At 41.8% G+C, this 16,128-nt stretch overlaps 1 protein-coding gene across 1 annotated transcript in view; it reads right to left on the bottom strand.

Moving 5' to 3' along the window:
• Positions 1 to 16,128, bottom strand: part of CACNA1I (calcium voltage-gated channel subunit alpha1 I) — a 589,793-nt gene that overhangs the window by 54,984 nt on the left and 518,681 nt on the right. The gene's annotated exons all lie outside the window — the stretch shown is intronic.

Here is a 16,128-nt window from a genome sequence, read left to right as displayed (position 1 = left end):
TTTGTAGATAAAACCGTTCTAGTACCCGCAGGACTGTTCGTCTCCGGTAGTGCGCAATGGCTTAGAATGTTTAGTAACTAAGCGCTGGACTAATCAATACACATTGCAGCAACGTTAATTGGTAATTACACCAACAGCTTCCACACTGCTGTGGTGTTTCTTCAATGGACATCATTAATCAAAAAGTGGTATTACACTTCAAGAGAACGGGGCTAAATATGCCTAATTAGAATCTGAACACCTTAGCAACATGCTTGTTGTGATAGTGGCAATTAACCAGACTGTGCTGGCTACATAATCCATGACTCCAAATCATGAACTTTAATTATAGAAGACATTTTCAGGAGAAATAAAATCTATGTTGGGAGAGTTATATCTAACTAGTAACTCACTCTGTATTGGTAAATAGTAGCAATAATATTTTCCAGGTAGGAACAATTTCATTATATAAAATCCTGATAAAAAGTAGTGTAGGCACACAGGCTACTTTTAGAACTAGGTATCAACTGCCAACTGTAGTTCCCTGAAGGGACTTTTTGTGCTATAGCTATTTGATGAACCTACTTAAAGGGGTTTTCTGAGACTTATATACAGATGACCTCTCCTCTGGAAGGTCATCAATATTTGATCAGTGAAATCAACACCAGGGACCCTCGTCAATCAGCTGATTGAGCAAGCAGCAGCGCTCACAGTAGCAGGACGGCATTCTCACAGCTTCTCCTAGGCCATGTGGCGTCACGTTCATTGGTCACGTGGCCTAGGTGCAGCTCAGCACCATTGAAGAGAAGCACCAAGCACAGCAGCTATACAATGTAGGACACTCTGCTTGGTTAAATGCAAGAAGGACGTAGTACTTATAGGATCGCCAGTGCCTTTTCAAACAGCTGATCAGCTGACCACCAATCCTATACTAATATCCAGTATATGGTATAAATCTCAGCAAAACCTTTTAAATCAAACTGGTTTTCTGGACATCCAGGACCTGTTCATGTGTAGATGTATGCTTGGTAGTGAGATGACTGAATATTTTAATCTTCACTTGCTCAGGTCCTGGATATCCAGGAAACTAATGCATGCACAATGTGTATCAAGAACACAGAAATTCTAATAGGAATATCTAGGTGCACATGGCTGATGACCAGGGGTGGATTCTCCTCAAGGCTGGCCAGTGGAAGTTTTGGGTGATGTATTTTGTGCTGCTTGCAGTATTTTGTGATGGACTGTGCTATTTGGCTCTGTTGGGGTGGTATAATGTGCCACAATATGGTTTTGCTGGCCCTGCCTTTCATCAATTTGGACCCAACTACAAAATGGGGCCACTTTTTGTATTTTTTCCAGGGCCACTTTAAGTTTCCAGTCTGCCCCTGCTCATGACAGATTTAAAAAAGCAAAACAGCCCATAGTTGGTGTAGCTACCGTATTGGCAGAGCCCATCTCAATATTGATGCCTCATCCAGCTGCTCAACTCTATTTTGCTTCACTCCTACCGTATATCTACCAGGATTTAATAGTAGTTTACAAGTCAATTATTGTTTATGTGATTGGTCATTTTATGTAACTTATATGCAAACCAGATATCTTCAGTAATGGTATAAAGTAGAGATGAGTAAATTACTAAAAATTTCGAGTAAAGTTCGATTTGGCCGAATCAGTTGATCCTTTTGGCTTGGAAATGTGTAATCGACTCTTTGGGGTCTGCTAGGACTCATATTACTGAATTGAATCCAAATATTCAGATACAGATGCACCTTGAATATTTACGAAATTCAGGCTGAATCTGATTTGTTTAGAATGGATTCACTCAACTGTGATATAAAGGATGGTGTGGTTAACAGTAGCAATATTGTGTTGTTTTTCTGTAATAGGTTACAAAGCAAAGTATCTGATAGTTCTATGTTTATAGGCAATTCTGTATGTTTTTTATGATATTTTCTCTTCATTTTGTTTTAGTGTTTAGTGTTCTATGAGGTCTGAGGAGAAACTACAGAGCCTATACCATAAACCAGTGATCTCCAACCATATGGCTCTCCAGTTGTTTCAAAACTACACCTCTCATCATGCCCTGGTAGCTTCAAGCTACCAAGGCATGATGGGAGTTGTAGTTTTGAAACAGTTGGAGGGCCACAGGTTGAAGAACATTGCCCTCAAACCTTAGTTTTAAAAATAAAGTGTCCAGATTTATTTAAAGTTTCATAATTAAATTTTGAAGTTATATACATTTTTTATACACTTTAAAGCTATGTACACCTTTGGGGATGATTTTTTTTATGATTGCATTTTACCAATTTGGGGCTAAAAAAACATTTTTTCAATTGGTCACAAATGGTTCACTGTTTTCTAGCTGTGTGTATCCTACTTTCACTATAATTTTGTGCTGGTAATATAATAACCCTTATCTGTAAAGTACTAAGAGGTCATAACACTTATTTAAGTCACATTCTTATCAGTAAGGTAAGGATTCAGCTTTAATAAGTGTTTATAAGGCCAGAACAAAGATAAGGAGTCCGTCAGCTCCCTGCCTGATAGAAAAGAGAAAATTCTGATCCTGCTAGTGGAGCATCTCAGCTCTGATTTTTAGCTCATAATGAGTACAATGTACTTGTAAAAAAATGCCCCCAAAGGTGTACATAACCTTTAAGGATTAAAATAAATGCTTCACTATTTCCAAGATCTTGGTTTGCCATCAGCCTTGTTTACATTCAGAGGCCGAAAACCCATATGCTTCCCACAGATGACAGTTGGATACAGGGAGGTAGCGTAGTTTAAAGTATGTCATATGGCCAGCGACAGCAAGCGCTGCACATCCACTTGCAGCGCACAGGGATTAAGACTGGCATGTCTGTTCTTAATAAATGGCCCACTAATGTTTAAATAATGAATATTTTATATTAAACATATTTTTATAGTCAAGCACTGACATCTACAGGGAGTGATTGACTGCATCAGTGACGTGTCAAATCCAGGAACATCACTGTGCACATCATCGCTACAACCAATCACTATGATCAGCTAGATTCAGTTCATAGTCATATAGTCAGTTCACCATTAGTGTTTGTAAGCAAACAGTGGTGGGGGTACCTGAGCAGATTTTTAATTATCTCAGACAACCGCTCTAAGAAAAAAGCATACTTATGTATGAAAACATGTTTCAAATATGGATGAACAATATGAATTGTTTCTTTAGTTGTGTAGAATTTGTTTTATTTTTGTTTTCGTATTGTATCTAATTTTGTTCCTTATTGTGTTCTGAGATTTCTGTTTTTCATCCATAGTTGTTCCATGTTTTGTGAAAAGATTAAGTATTGTTTTATGTTATATTGGGTAATGTTTCTGAAACACAGATTATAAAAATTGGAACAAATATGCACACGTGAGCTACTTTATGCAAAAATGAAACATGCATTTTTACATTCAACTTTGACTTCTTTATGCTAAGAACTTCAGTTATGCTGAAACATGCTGTGTATTGAAAAAACAAGCATAGGAAAAATGAGTATATAAAAAATGAGAATGTGAACAAAGCCATTTAAATATCCAAAGCTTTCCCAAGGAAAAAAAAATGCAGAAACAAAAAAAAGTGTGAATGTGTCCTTGATGAACCAGGTAGTTTATTGTATACAATCAATTTAATTTGTAAAGTTTTAATGACAAACATTAATACTTCTCACTTGTAACTATCACGGGTTTACACTAGTCTGTAGTCAGGAGGCAATTTCCCCAAACTGAAGGATCAAGAAGTGCAGAGGAAACTAACCTGAAAGAATTTGACAGCAATATTTAAAAGTAATTTAACATGGGCAAATGGGGCATTTTTCTTAGGGGTTGTTGCCTTTGATGAATCTCTTTCTGTTGTGTTCACCAACAAAAAGCTAACAGAGCGTTCTGCAATGATCACCTGTAATCTGCTGGTGAACCCCACAGCAAATGTTCAGTTTCTCTGCAGCACCCCTACAGGATAAAAGTAATTATTACACAGTATTTAGTGTAAGCAATTTGCTGTCTGTGTAATGCATTTAAGTCCTAGATAGAGATTCTTTAGAATTTAAATTCAGCCAGAATTTTTTTTAAAAATCCAGATTTCTTAGAATCAGAATTTCTTGGGATTTCAATAGAGAAGAGAGCAATATTTGAAGCGATTTAAATTCGGGTAGAATAGATTGTACCCGAATCAAATTTCTTGGCCCAATTGGACTCAAAGCAAATTTCAGGAAATTTGCTCATCTCTACTAGTTCTAGATCCTTTTAAATTAAAAGATGCTCTTTATAACTGTTCTGTGCTGCGGCCAATAGATGGGGGTCCTGAATGGAGTATACCAATCTATAAAATCTGAATGATTTCATGATGGATATTGTGGACCAGAAACCAAACCAAACCAAAATATGTTTGAGAACGACTATTCAAAATGCAGCAAGTTAGAGAGAGATGCACTTTAGTTGGGGACAACCCCTAGATGTCAATAAATTAGTTCAGACATCTGCATTCTGTTTCCACGAAAATGTTGAATTGGTCGTTCAGTTAGTCCAATTTGATGAACTTCTTGTTTGTTTGTACTTAATGGACGTCTAAAAGATATCCCTGTTTAAAGCGTTTCGGTTTCATGTCGTACTTTTAACAAAATGTATTGAAATTATGAAAGGAAGGCTTTGTTGTCCACAGGCGATGCCTGGTATTGCAGCTCAGTCACATTTAAATAAATGGAATGTGAGCAACTATGGATTAACAGCCATTAGATACCTTAAAATTAGGAGAGGGGATTATGTTGAAGTCGATTTCATGTAGTATTGTGAAGTTTATACAAAGACAAAAAAGTGACAGCTGCAATCTATGAACTCAGACTGCCAGTTTACAAATGAATTATGAAGTAAGTTAGGAAAAGTAGAGCACATCTCTCTTCTGTCAGCTAGTTTGCTGAGACTCCATTATATACTGCAATGGAGTCTTTTGACACAGATCACTGATCCCTGGGTGAATATCTGTCTCCATTTACTTGTCAAAAATTGAGCAGCTTAAATGACACTTGTTTACAGAAACCCGACCCTAAAAATTGCATGCTTCAATCTCCTATAGTGTTCAAAATGATGAATCTAGATGAATGTAAACTGTTACATTGTATTGTGCTTCACTGGAGTTTGAAAACTCAGGGGAACAGGGATGTGATATATATATATATATATATATATATATATATATATACACACGTTAGCAGATTTGTACCTATGAAACTGGCAGACCTATTACATGTGCACTTGGCAGCTGAAGGCATCTGTGTTGGTCCCATGTTCATATGTGCCCAAAATGCTAAGAGAAATGACGTTTTAATATATACAAATGAGCCTCTAGGAGCAATGGGGGCGTTACCATTACACCTGCACTCTGCCAAGCGCATATGAAACAGGTCAGCCAGTTTCATATGCGCAAATCTGCGTCAGATGCCCTTTAAACCAGGCATGCTATCTAGGTTTGATCACGCTGAGTAAAATTATATCTGTCCTATATATTTTTTTATATGTTGAATAGCTATAGAGATATCTTACTTTTTATATTTATGCAAATTTTGGTGCTCAAAATAGTCAATTTGCATAAATATAAAAAGTACCGTAATATAACTCTGCAGCTATTCACTGTATAAACAAAAAAGAGGTATAATTTTACTCAGCATGATCAACCCTACCAGGCATTATGCCTGATTGATCACGCAGAAAGATACTTTTCAAGGCCTTCTTACAGGGGCCAACTCAGCAAACAATTATTGGGAACGAACCATTCATTCCCGATAATTGTATAACACAGCAAATAAAAATATGTGGCACTCATCATCCCATTCAATTATTCTTTATTCAAAGCTACAACATAGGATATAGATAAGCAGGTGACGGTCATTTCGTGCTACATTGCACTTCATCAGGCCAGACGAAGTGCAATGTAGCACACCGCCACCTTTTTATCCATATCTTATGTGCTAGCTTTCAATAAAGGATAATTGCATGAGATGGTGAGTGCCACGGATTTTTCTTTGCTGTTTTATATTGTGGATGATCTACAGTAAGAGCGCCACCATGTACCGATATACAGTCTTGTCCATCTGTCACATGGAGTGGTGGCATGAGGATTTTTTGCAGTAGTATTGCCAGTCCTTCTATGTTAGATATTTGCAATAATTGCCTGCTTGTCAGAGGACATAAGAGTTGCATTTACTTGCAGCAATCATCTCCTCTGCTTGTAGATGAGCAATCGCTACTGCGATGCAATTTTAACTCACTGAACTAATGTTTCTTTTCATAAGGCAATTGCAATTATTGAACTTACTGAAATCAAAATATGCAGCATACTTATGCTGTATTGAATTAAAGACAACCACCAACATTGTGGATACTTTAAAAAATATTAGGGAATTGCATGCAATTCCATAATGTAATGCTGATATTTGAAATACACCCTTTAGCCTGAAATGCTCTGTGGTGTGCTATTTCAATTTCTACTCCTGAACCAGAGGCAGATCATGTCTTAAGACCAGTTCTGGTTGATCCCATTTACAATGTTATCGAACAAATTTGTGAAGAATTGGCTCAAGGGTCAAGGAAAGAGTTAGATATCAGGCCATTCTCTCCTGGGTTGCAAAACCAGACAACATAAAGAGGGGCCATGTTATACTTTTTGAATAGATTTTCCACTAGAGTCTAGTGTCCCTGTCATGGACGTTCCCGTGACAGGTGGAAGGAGATCGGTGAGACTGGCAACACGTGGTTTGATCTGACATGTTTTCTGTTTGGATCAAATGACGTCTGTTTTGTTTCCAGTGCTTGCCACATCTTCTTTTCCAAGGTGTGGCTATTATGGTCATTTATTCCATTTAACCTTCTCTATTTATTGTTGTTTCTCCCATTATGCTATGCGGTTTATAGCTTCAGTTGGAGTTGTGGATAGCTGGTGTGTGGATCTCGGCTGAGTTTCTGATGCTGCCATAGCCACTTGAAGTTAAGTGTTTTCTTTCCCTTTTGTATTTTGTTTGGATTATTTTGTGTGTTGCATTTCCCTGTCATTTTTATTAAGGCTGAGAGAGACTAGTACCAGGGTCCTATAGGGTGAGTTAGGACATTAGATATTCCTGTGAATGAACTCACCTACCTCTGAGGTCTGTTCATACTGGTAGTTAGTCAGGACTTTCATTAGGGTTTTACTAGGAGGTATCCATCTCCTTTGCCTAGTTTTAAGTCCTTATTCCCTCACCCCTTTCCCTCCTATGTTCAGTGTGGTGTTTCCCTCCCACACCCGAACGTGACAGTCCCTAGGTGAAGTAGAGGCTATTGATCCCGGAATGCATTCACCCATAGCTAAATAGAGTATTTTCAATAACTAAACATGAAGGAAACTTGAGTTTGAAGGCTTCATTTAAATAAATATTCTCAAAATGCTTTTTTTTTAAAACAAGATTTTACAGTTGCTATTTTTTTTAGCATACATGATGGTGGTAAATGCAGCCTATAAATGGAGATGAGAAAACTGTGCTAGGCTCCAGTGAAATTTATGTAAATGATCCATGAGCTGATAAGAGACATGATTTCGACAGAAATGTGAAAATCTGGGCAGGGTAATAAAGAAAATAGCATCATTAAGTCACTTGCCATAAAAATGTCAATTCAGGTAAGTACGGCTATGACCTTGCTCTGTCTGTCTGAAGAAAAATTCCAGTATTTCTGCATGCAGTTTCCATAATCAGGTATATCAACTTTTACTGAGTATTTTTACCCTTGGCATTTCTGATTCTTCTAATTTTGATGCACAGAAATATCCAGAATGCTACTTTGCTGGCCCAAATTTGTAAAGTATTATGTAAAGACTGACATTATCTTACCGATGCAGTTGCAGTGGAACATATTATCCCTAATTGAAGTAAAACATTAGATTCACTAAGACTAAAAGCCCATAGCAAAATAGGAAATAAAAATATCTCTGCTTGAAAGATATTTCAGAGCTATGGTGCAAGGCTGCTCTAAAACTCTGTGGTCTACAGATGGTGTGTGCATACTGGAAAGAGAGATAGTGAAGCAAGATAGTTTCCGGTCTGCTCTGGTACTTTTGGAGTTTATGCAGGGTATGATGACCCTATGTAAACCTGCAAGGTTTTCAGTTTATTTTCCACTTATTAGTGGTCATATAGTGGTTGTATCAGAGCTGAGCCAAGTTTGGTGGAGATTGCTCTGCACAATACTTGGTGGAGACTGCTCTGTCAAGTTTAGTGGAGATTAAAGATGAGTGAATTTTTTTAAAATTTGATTCGGCCGGTTCAGTGAATTTTTCCCAAAAATTTGGTTCGATCCGAACTTATTCGCTGCGAATTACATTAAAAAAACGGCTATTTTCTGGCTGCAGAGAGCCTTTATGGTGGTGTGCCTTGCAGTAACATGCCTAGGGAGTCTGCTGTGGTAGTGAAATAATACTTTATACATGCAGATGACAGGTGTCGCTTATAAAATCACTGCACACTTCACTTATTTGGGCAGTCACAAGGCCAACTGACCAAATAACTCAAGTATGAACTTAGCCTTACAGGTCGATGTTAGCGCCAAGAAGAAGCGCACTCCTTTTACACCGTCTTTAGCTGATTCCACATAGATGTCTACAGAACCTGTTCTATTAAATGCTTATACAAGTAGAGTCTCCCGACAGAGTGGAGAGGGTGTCAGCAGTAAGTTTGTGTTGACATCACTGATTTTTTTGCCCTTCCTCTGATCCGTCAGAACATTAACCCCCAAAAAATGGATCCTGTCTGTTGAGCATCCGCCTTCACTCAGTCAGCATTTGGTCAGTAATCCATCAGTATTGCTAATGCAAAAAAAAAACAGAAGTGGATCCAAAGCAGAGATGATACGTAAACGGAATATTTGCATGTCTTCTGTGTTTTGTACCCACTCCTGCTTTTGGCTACCAAATCACAAGCCAATTCTGATGGGACCATACAGGCCTTACAGCTGCTACACAGACAGAATTCGTTATGCATCTCATTTTTCCTTCCTTCTGACAGATCAGAAGAAGGGTCAAATAAATGATGATGTCAGCCAGGAAGAAAGGCAAAATATTGGCCGTCATGAAGTGGGGAGGGTGGGAACAGCATGAGAAGTCCACAAAGTGGCCCTATGACATAGAAGTGGATATGTATATAAAGGAAAGAAAAAAGGAGGATGCGGTTACCAAAAACGACCTAGGTACAGGGTACACAAAAGGTAGAAATGAACCAGAGGCGCCAGAAGTGATGGAAAAAGAAGATGATAATAAAGATGATAATAACTATATAGAAAAAAATAGAGAAGGACAAACAAACAAATAATAGCGCCACTCTCAGCAAAAATAGGTAATATTAGTGGCCCATGAACAAGCCTCAGGGTGAATAATTAACACCCAAGTGAATACCAATAAAACTGGCGTACTATTTGTGCTATGTGTTATCAGTATTTAAGAGAAGAGATAAGCATAAGAAGGTAAAATATACACTGAATAACGTGTTGAATTAAAATCAAGCCAGGGAGACACCAGTTTTATTGGTATTCACTTGGGTGTTAATTATTCACCCTGAGGCTTGTTCATGGGCCACTAATATTACCTATTTTTGCTGAGAGTGACGCTATTGTTTGTTTGTTTGTCCTTTGTTTGTTTTTAGATGATAGCAGGGTCGTCTTGAGACGTCCTCCTTGATGTTTCAGGCGTTCACGGCCCAAATTTTATCTTTTATCTTTCACCTATGACATAGAAGTGAGGTGTAAATAGCATGAGGAGACCAAAGAGTGGCCTAATGACAGAGTCTGGAGGTGGCGGCAGCATCGGGACGAGGCCACAGAGTGGCACAATGACAATGTGGAGGTGGCAGCAGCAGCATCAGGAGGAGGCCACAGAGTGGCAAGGTGACAGTGTGGAGGTGACAGCAGCATCAGGAGACCACAGAGTGACCTGGTGACAGAGAGGGGAGGTGGCAGCAGCATCAGGAGACCACAAAGTGGCAAGGTGACATAGTGAGGAGGTGGCAGTAGCATCAGGAGACCACAGAGTGACGCAGTGACAAGGGGGGAGGTGGGTGGCAATACGAGTACCAACTGAAGATGGTGGGTGAAAGAAAGAGCACTTGGCATCAGATGTGTGGCAGCATCAGAATAGTAGCTGAGGCAGGTAGTGTTGGTATGGCACCATGGATGATCTAGTCTGATGCATCAGGCATTGGTGGGTGGAAATCCTGGCTGATCCATGCCTGAGTCATCTTGACAAAGATCAGTCTCTCAACATTTTGGGTAGACAGGAGAGTTCTTTTTGGGGTAACTATGGCCCCCGCCGCACTAATAACCCGCTCTGATGCCACACTACTGGCCGGGCAGAACAGCTTTTTCATGGCAAACTCTGCTAGTTGCGGCCACAAATCCAGTTTGGATGCCCAGTAGTCCAGTGGATCTTAACAATGTGGGGTGGCAGGGTACTGTTCAAGTATGCCACCACCTGCTGGTTCAGGTCTTGCTCCAGGTCTAGCTGCTGCTGCTGGTGAGTAGTTTCTTCACTATGCGGGTAAGAAAGCTGCTTATCAGCGACTCTAGACTCAACTTGCTGTTGTTGGAGCTGGAACTTCTACCTCCCCACCCTGCCACAGCAGCCATAGCAGAGGAACGTGAGCACAGAGGGCCCCCCCGGTCAGACCTGCGAGAGGATGGACGATGGCGCACATAGGCAGCGGCCAACTGACTACATAGGATGTCTCTATAGTAATTCAGTTTGTCCTCCCTCTCAGCAGGTGTAAAAAAGGCCCATTTTGGACCGGCAGCGAGGGTCCAACAAGGTGGAGAGCCAGAAGTCATCCCTCTGCCGAATGGTGACATTTCGGCTGTCACTACGCAAGCAAGTTAGCATGCATTGGGCCATTTGTGCAAGTGACTCGGAGGGACTCCCTGCCTCCATCTCCACTGCATACTGCCATGGTGTGTCTGGGTCCTCTGCCTTCTCTTCCTCATCACCCTCTAGCTACTCTGGCTGCTCCTGCTCTCCTCTCCTGTTACCTGTGTAGAAAACCACCCATTTCGCTACACATTGCTTGTGCTCCAATGTCCTCCTCCTCCTATAGTTAAGCCCTCACAGGGCTCATGTGGCCGTGAGATCTAGGCGCCACGTCTCCAGTCCACTGACCAGCCGGATTTAACAGCATCTGTTCGAGGACATGAAGCAGTGGAATGATTTTGTTCATTCCTTAGTCCTGGCGACTGACAAATAACATGGCCTCCTCAAAGGGCCTGAGCAAAGGGCTGGTGTCAGGCATGAGCTGCCACTGGCAGACATCAAATTTACACAGAGGAGTACTCCTGTCCGCTTGGATCATCAAGAAATCGTTTATGGCCTTTCTTTGTTCCTATAGTCGGTCCAACATATGGAGGGTGGAATTCCAATAGGTGGAAACATCGCAAATCAGCCTAAGTTGGGGGATGCCGTTCTGCCGTGCAGCTCAAGGAGGGTGTGCTTGCGGTGTATGAGTGGCTGAAGTGCATGCAAAGTTTATTGGCCATTTTTAGGATGTCTTGCAGATGGGTGGAAGACTTTAGGAACCGCTTGACAACCAGATTGAACATGTGTGCCATGCAGGGCATATGGCTCTGCCCTCCTTGACGCAGCGCCGACACCATGTTTTTCCCATTGTCGGTCACCATGGTTCTGATTTTGAGTTGTCGCGGAGAAATAAAGCCAGGATTGGATTTCTTGATGAAGGACATGGAGCAGTTCCTCCTCTGTGTGACTCAGTTTGCCCAGGCAAACGAGGTGCAGAACAGCCTGACACTGCCGTGCACATGGGGTATGCTGGAGGCGCACTGTGAATTGTCCCTGCATTGGAGGCTGAGGACACGGTGGAGGATGAAGAGGCAAAGGCGGACATTGTCGCAGGACCAACAGCGTGAGAATTTACTGGTGTGGCTGTGCAGGAACCACATTCACCCAGTAGGCCATAAAGGACATGTATTGTCCCTGCCCGTAGTTACAGCTCCACACGTCGGCGCTGCCGTGCAGTTTGGCAGACACCGACAGGCTCAAGTACTGGCCCACCTTCTGTTCTACATGTGTGTGCAGGGATGGTACTGCCTTTTTGGCAAAGAAATGACGGCTTGGGACTCTCCACCTCGGCTCAGCCCAAGCCACCAGTTCTCTGAAAGGTGCAGAGTCCACCACTTGGAAAAGGAGGGACTGCAGCACCAACAACTTAGACAGGAGCACATTCAGCTTTTGTGCCATTGGATAAGTGCACGCATACTGTTGTCTCTTGGCAATCGCTTCGGTGATCGATTGCTGACGGAATGTCTGACGAGGAGTAGGAGGAGGGGGAGCAGGACCATCAGGACCATCAGATTATGGGAAGAACAGACAGCTTCCTTCGGCTAAGGTGGTGGAGCCTTGACTGCCTGAAACCGGGTGTGTGCCAGTGGGTGATGCAGCGGTTTCTGCGGCAGGCTGGACCACCACATCGGAGCCACGATTCTCCCAGGCCACTTTATGGTGACTCTGCATATGTTGACGCAGGGCTGTGGTGCCAACCTTGAACATTGGCACCATGGCCACGCTTCACCTTCTGCCCACAGATTCTACATATGGCCATGTTCACCTCCTCCGGCGGCTTAACAAAAAACTGTCACACCGCCAAGTAGGTGATTTTACCCCTAACACAACGCACTGACTGACTGCTACCGCCGCTGCTTCCGTGAACCCGTGCACCACTACTTTCTGGGCAGGTAGGCTTTACCCTGGGTGGGTGGTTTACCCCAGGCACGTTTGGCTACCGACCTCCCACTGCTGCCACCCTGCTGACTCCCGGCCATGCTAGCGACTTGCTGGCTCCACTGCTTCCTCACAGGCAAGCTGCCACCCTCTTCTCCCGATGATGATGAAGCCCCTAATTCACCCGGCTCCCAAGTGCAATTAGCTAGTACTGTCTGCATGTCACTGATGTCCTCTTCAACAGTCTCTGGGTCAGGAGCCTCATTGCTCGCAACACCCGCTCCCATGCCACTCTTCTCATCACTACTTGCCCCCCTAGCGGAGGAAGCGGCTGATGTCTCCTCCACATCTTGGCTGGCCTGTAGCTGCTGACTGTCCTCTAGTAGCTCATCCTCGCTGTATAGTGTGGCTGAGCCCACAGCATATAATCTGGCTGAGGGAACAGAAAAGGACAGAGGCAGGTTGAGGACAGAGGGCACAGGGCCTGCTCCCGGGCCATGACAACTAAGGGTTGTGCCTGATGAACCCATTGATTCTTGGCTGGGGGTGTCTGATGTCACTTGGGACGAAGTGGATGACCGAGTCAACCATTCAAGAACCGCTGGGTTGCTGGTCAAGACACGACCGCTAGATGACTCAGGCCTCTCGCTGCAACTCCTATTGCCATGCCCTCTTACTCTGCTGGGACCTTTGCCTGCGCCAGAAACATTTAGGCCTCTGGGACCTTTGCCTGCACCTAAATGTTTCTGCGCCAGAAACATTTAGGCCTCTGCCACTGCACTTTTCTGTCTGACATGCTGTTAGGTCAAATAAATAAATAAAAAGGAAACGACACAAAAGGGCTTTAGAACATATAACTGCACTGCTGAACGGCAAATAGGGCCTTATTTTTTTCCACTCATACACGACACAAAAGGCTTTAGAACATGTAACTGCACTGTTGAACAGCAAATAGGCCCTTATTTTTTCCATTTATACACGACACAAAAGGCTTTAGAACATATAACTGCACCACTGAATGGCAAATCTATTTTTTCCCCCCACTAATACATAACAAAAAGGGCTTTAGAACATATACAGTGCTGCCCATAATTATTAATACCCCTGGCAAATTTTGACTTAAAGTTACTTTTATTCAACCAGCAAGTAATTTATTTTACGGGAAATGACATAGATGTCTCCCAAAAGATAATAAGACGATGTACAAAAGCAAAAGAGTAAAAAATACAAGATGTTCTGCACTGTGGAAAATCTCAGAGGACGTGGTCGGAAGCCAAATATTGACACCTGTGCTGGCCAGGAGGAAAGTTAGAGAGATGAAAAAGAATCCAAGGATCACCACCAAGGTGAATCTGGGCTCTGCTGGTGGCAATGTCTCAAAGCAGACAATCCAACGGACACTGCACACTGCTGGGTTCCACGGATGCAGACCAAGGAGGATGCCACTTCTCCAGATAAGCCACACAAAAGCTTGTTTGGCCTTTGCAAAAGCTCATCTGGACAAAGAAGAAGACTTCTGGTCTTCTGTGTTATGGTCAGATGAAACAAAAATTGAATTGTTTGGTCACAATGATGTTTCCTTCATTTGACGTAAAAATGGAAAAGCCTTCAACCCAAAGAACACCATCCCCACTGTCAAACATGGTGGTGGGATCCTAATGCTTTGGGGGTTTTTTTCAGCCAATGCACCAGGGAACCTAATCATAGTAAACTGCACCATGAAAAAAGAGCAATACATGAGGATTCTCAACAACAACATCAGGCAGTCTGCAGAGAAACTTGGCCTTGGGCACCAGTGGACATTTCAGCATGACAATGACCCAAAACACACAGCAGAAGTGGTGAAGAAATGGTTAGCAGACAACATTAACGTTTTGGAGTGGCCCAGACAGAGTTTAGGTTTGAATCCAATTGAGAATCTGTGGAGGGAGCTAAAGATCAGGGTGATGACAAGAAGACCCTCCAACCTACTATTTGCAGCAAGTACTTCCTATCCCAATTTAAAAAAAAAAATTCACTACCTTAATAAAAATGGTCCGTAGATTTATCTGGAAACAAAAAAGCCCGAGACTGGGGACAACTACTTTGCAGAAACCCAGGGACATGGGGGATATAGGTCTTCCCAACCCCCAACTTTACAACAAAGCTATCCATTTGTCCAGAGTTCTAGATTGGTTTCGTAAGCCATCTCATAAATCCTGGGTGGAAATGGAGTCCTCCATAGTCCAATTCTCATTCAGGGCACTATTGACGGGTGATAGGGAAAAATTCACCTCTCTTTCCAACACCAACCCGATTATAAATTCCTCGCTCAAAGTATGGAAATGGTTTCAAGACTCCAGTTGGGGTTTTCCCTTACCCTCACCTCTGATCCAAGTGAGAGATGTGCTGGAGTTGGCCCCATTGGAATTGAAACAATGTCTTCCCAAATCACTTAAAACATCCCAAATCCCTATTATATCACTGTTTGATGTAGAAGGGAAGTTAGCAAACAAAAAAGAAATTGCCACATTACTCTCCATCTCCGATTCAATCCCTTCTCCAATATCTTTCCTTCACACTTACATTATTAAACATATCCCCCTTCAAACACTTCTCAGACCAATCACTTGGTTTGAAGGATGGATCTGCAGCCAAACTACAATTAGTAAGCCGATCTCTCAACTATACAAAAAACTGAATACTCCTATTAACATGCCAAAACCAGCTTTTGTAGGATTATGGGAAAGAGATTTGGAAATCTCCTTCTCATCACAAGACCTAAACAAACTATTTATTACCCCACATAAATCTTCAAGGTGTGTCCTCATTCAGGAAAACAGCTACAAATTACTAACAAGGTGGTACAAAACACCTGACATCACATCCAAATATGAAAGCTCTAGATCAGATAAATGTTGGAGGTGCAGTGAAACAAGGGGCACCTTTCTCCACATTTGGTGGCTATGCCCCCAAGTATTAACCACCTCAGCCCCCAGTGCTTAAACACCCTGAAAGACCAGGCCACTTTTTACACTTCTGACCTACACTACTTTCACCATTTATTGCTCGGTCATGCAACTTACCACCCAAATGAATTTTACCTCCTTTTCTTCTCACTAATAGAGCTTTCATTTGGTGGTATTTCATTGCTGCTGACATTTTTACTTTTTTTGTTATTAATCGAAATTTAACGATTTTTTTGCAAAAAAATGACATTTTTCACTTTCAGTTGTAAAATTTTGCAAAAAAAATGACATCCATATATAAATTTTGCTCTAAATTTATTGTTCTACATGTCTTTGATAAAAAAAAAATGTTTGGGTAAAAAAAAAATGGTTTGGGTAAAAGTTATAGCGTTTACAAACTATGGTACAAAAATGTGAATTTCCGCTTTTTGAAGCAGCTCTGACTTTCTG

The sequence above is a fragment of the Bufo bufo genome, chromosome 9 (assembly GCF_905171765.1).
Source record: "Bufo bufo chromosome 9, aBufBuf1.1, whole genome shotgun sequence".
In the NCBI taxonomy this organism is placed as follows: Eukaryota; Metazoa; Chordata; class Amphibia; order Anura; family Bufonidae; genus Bufo; species Bufo bufo.
This window is presented reverse-complemented; position numbering and strand designations above follow the sequence as displayed.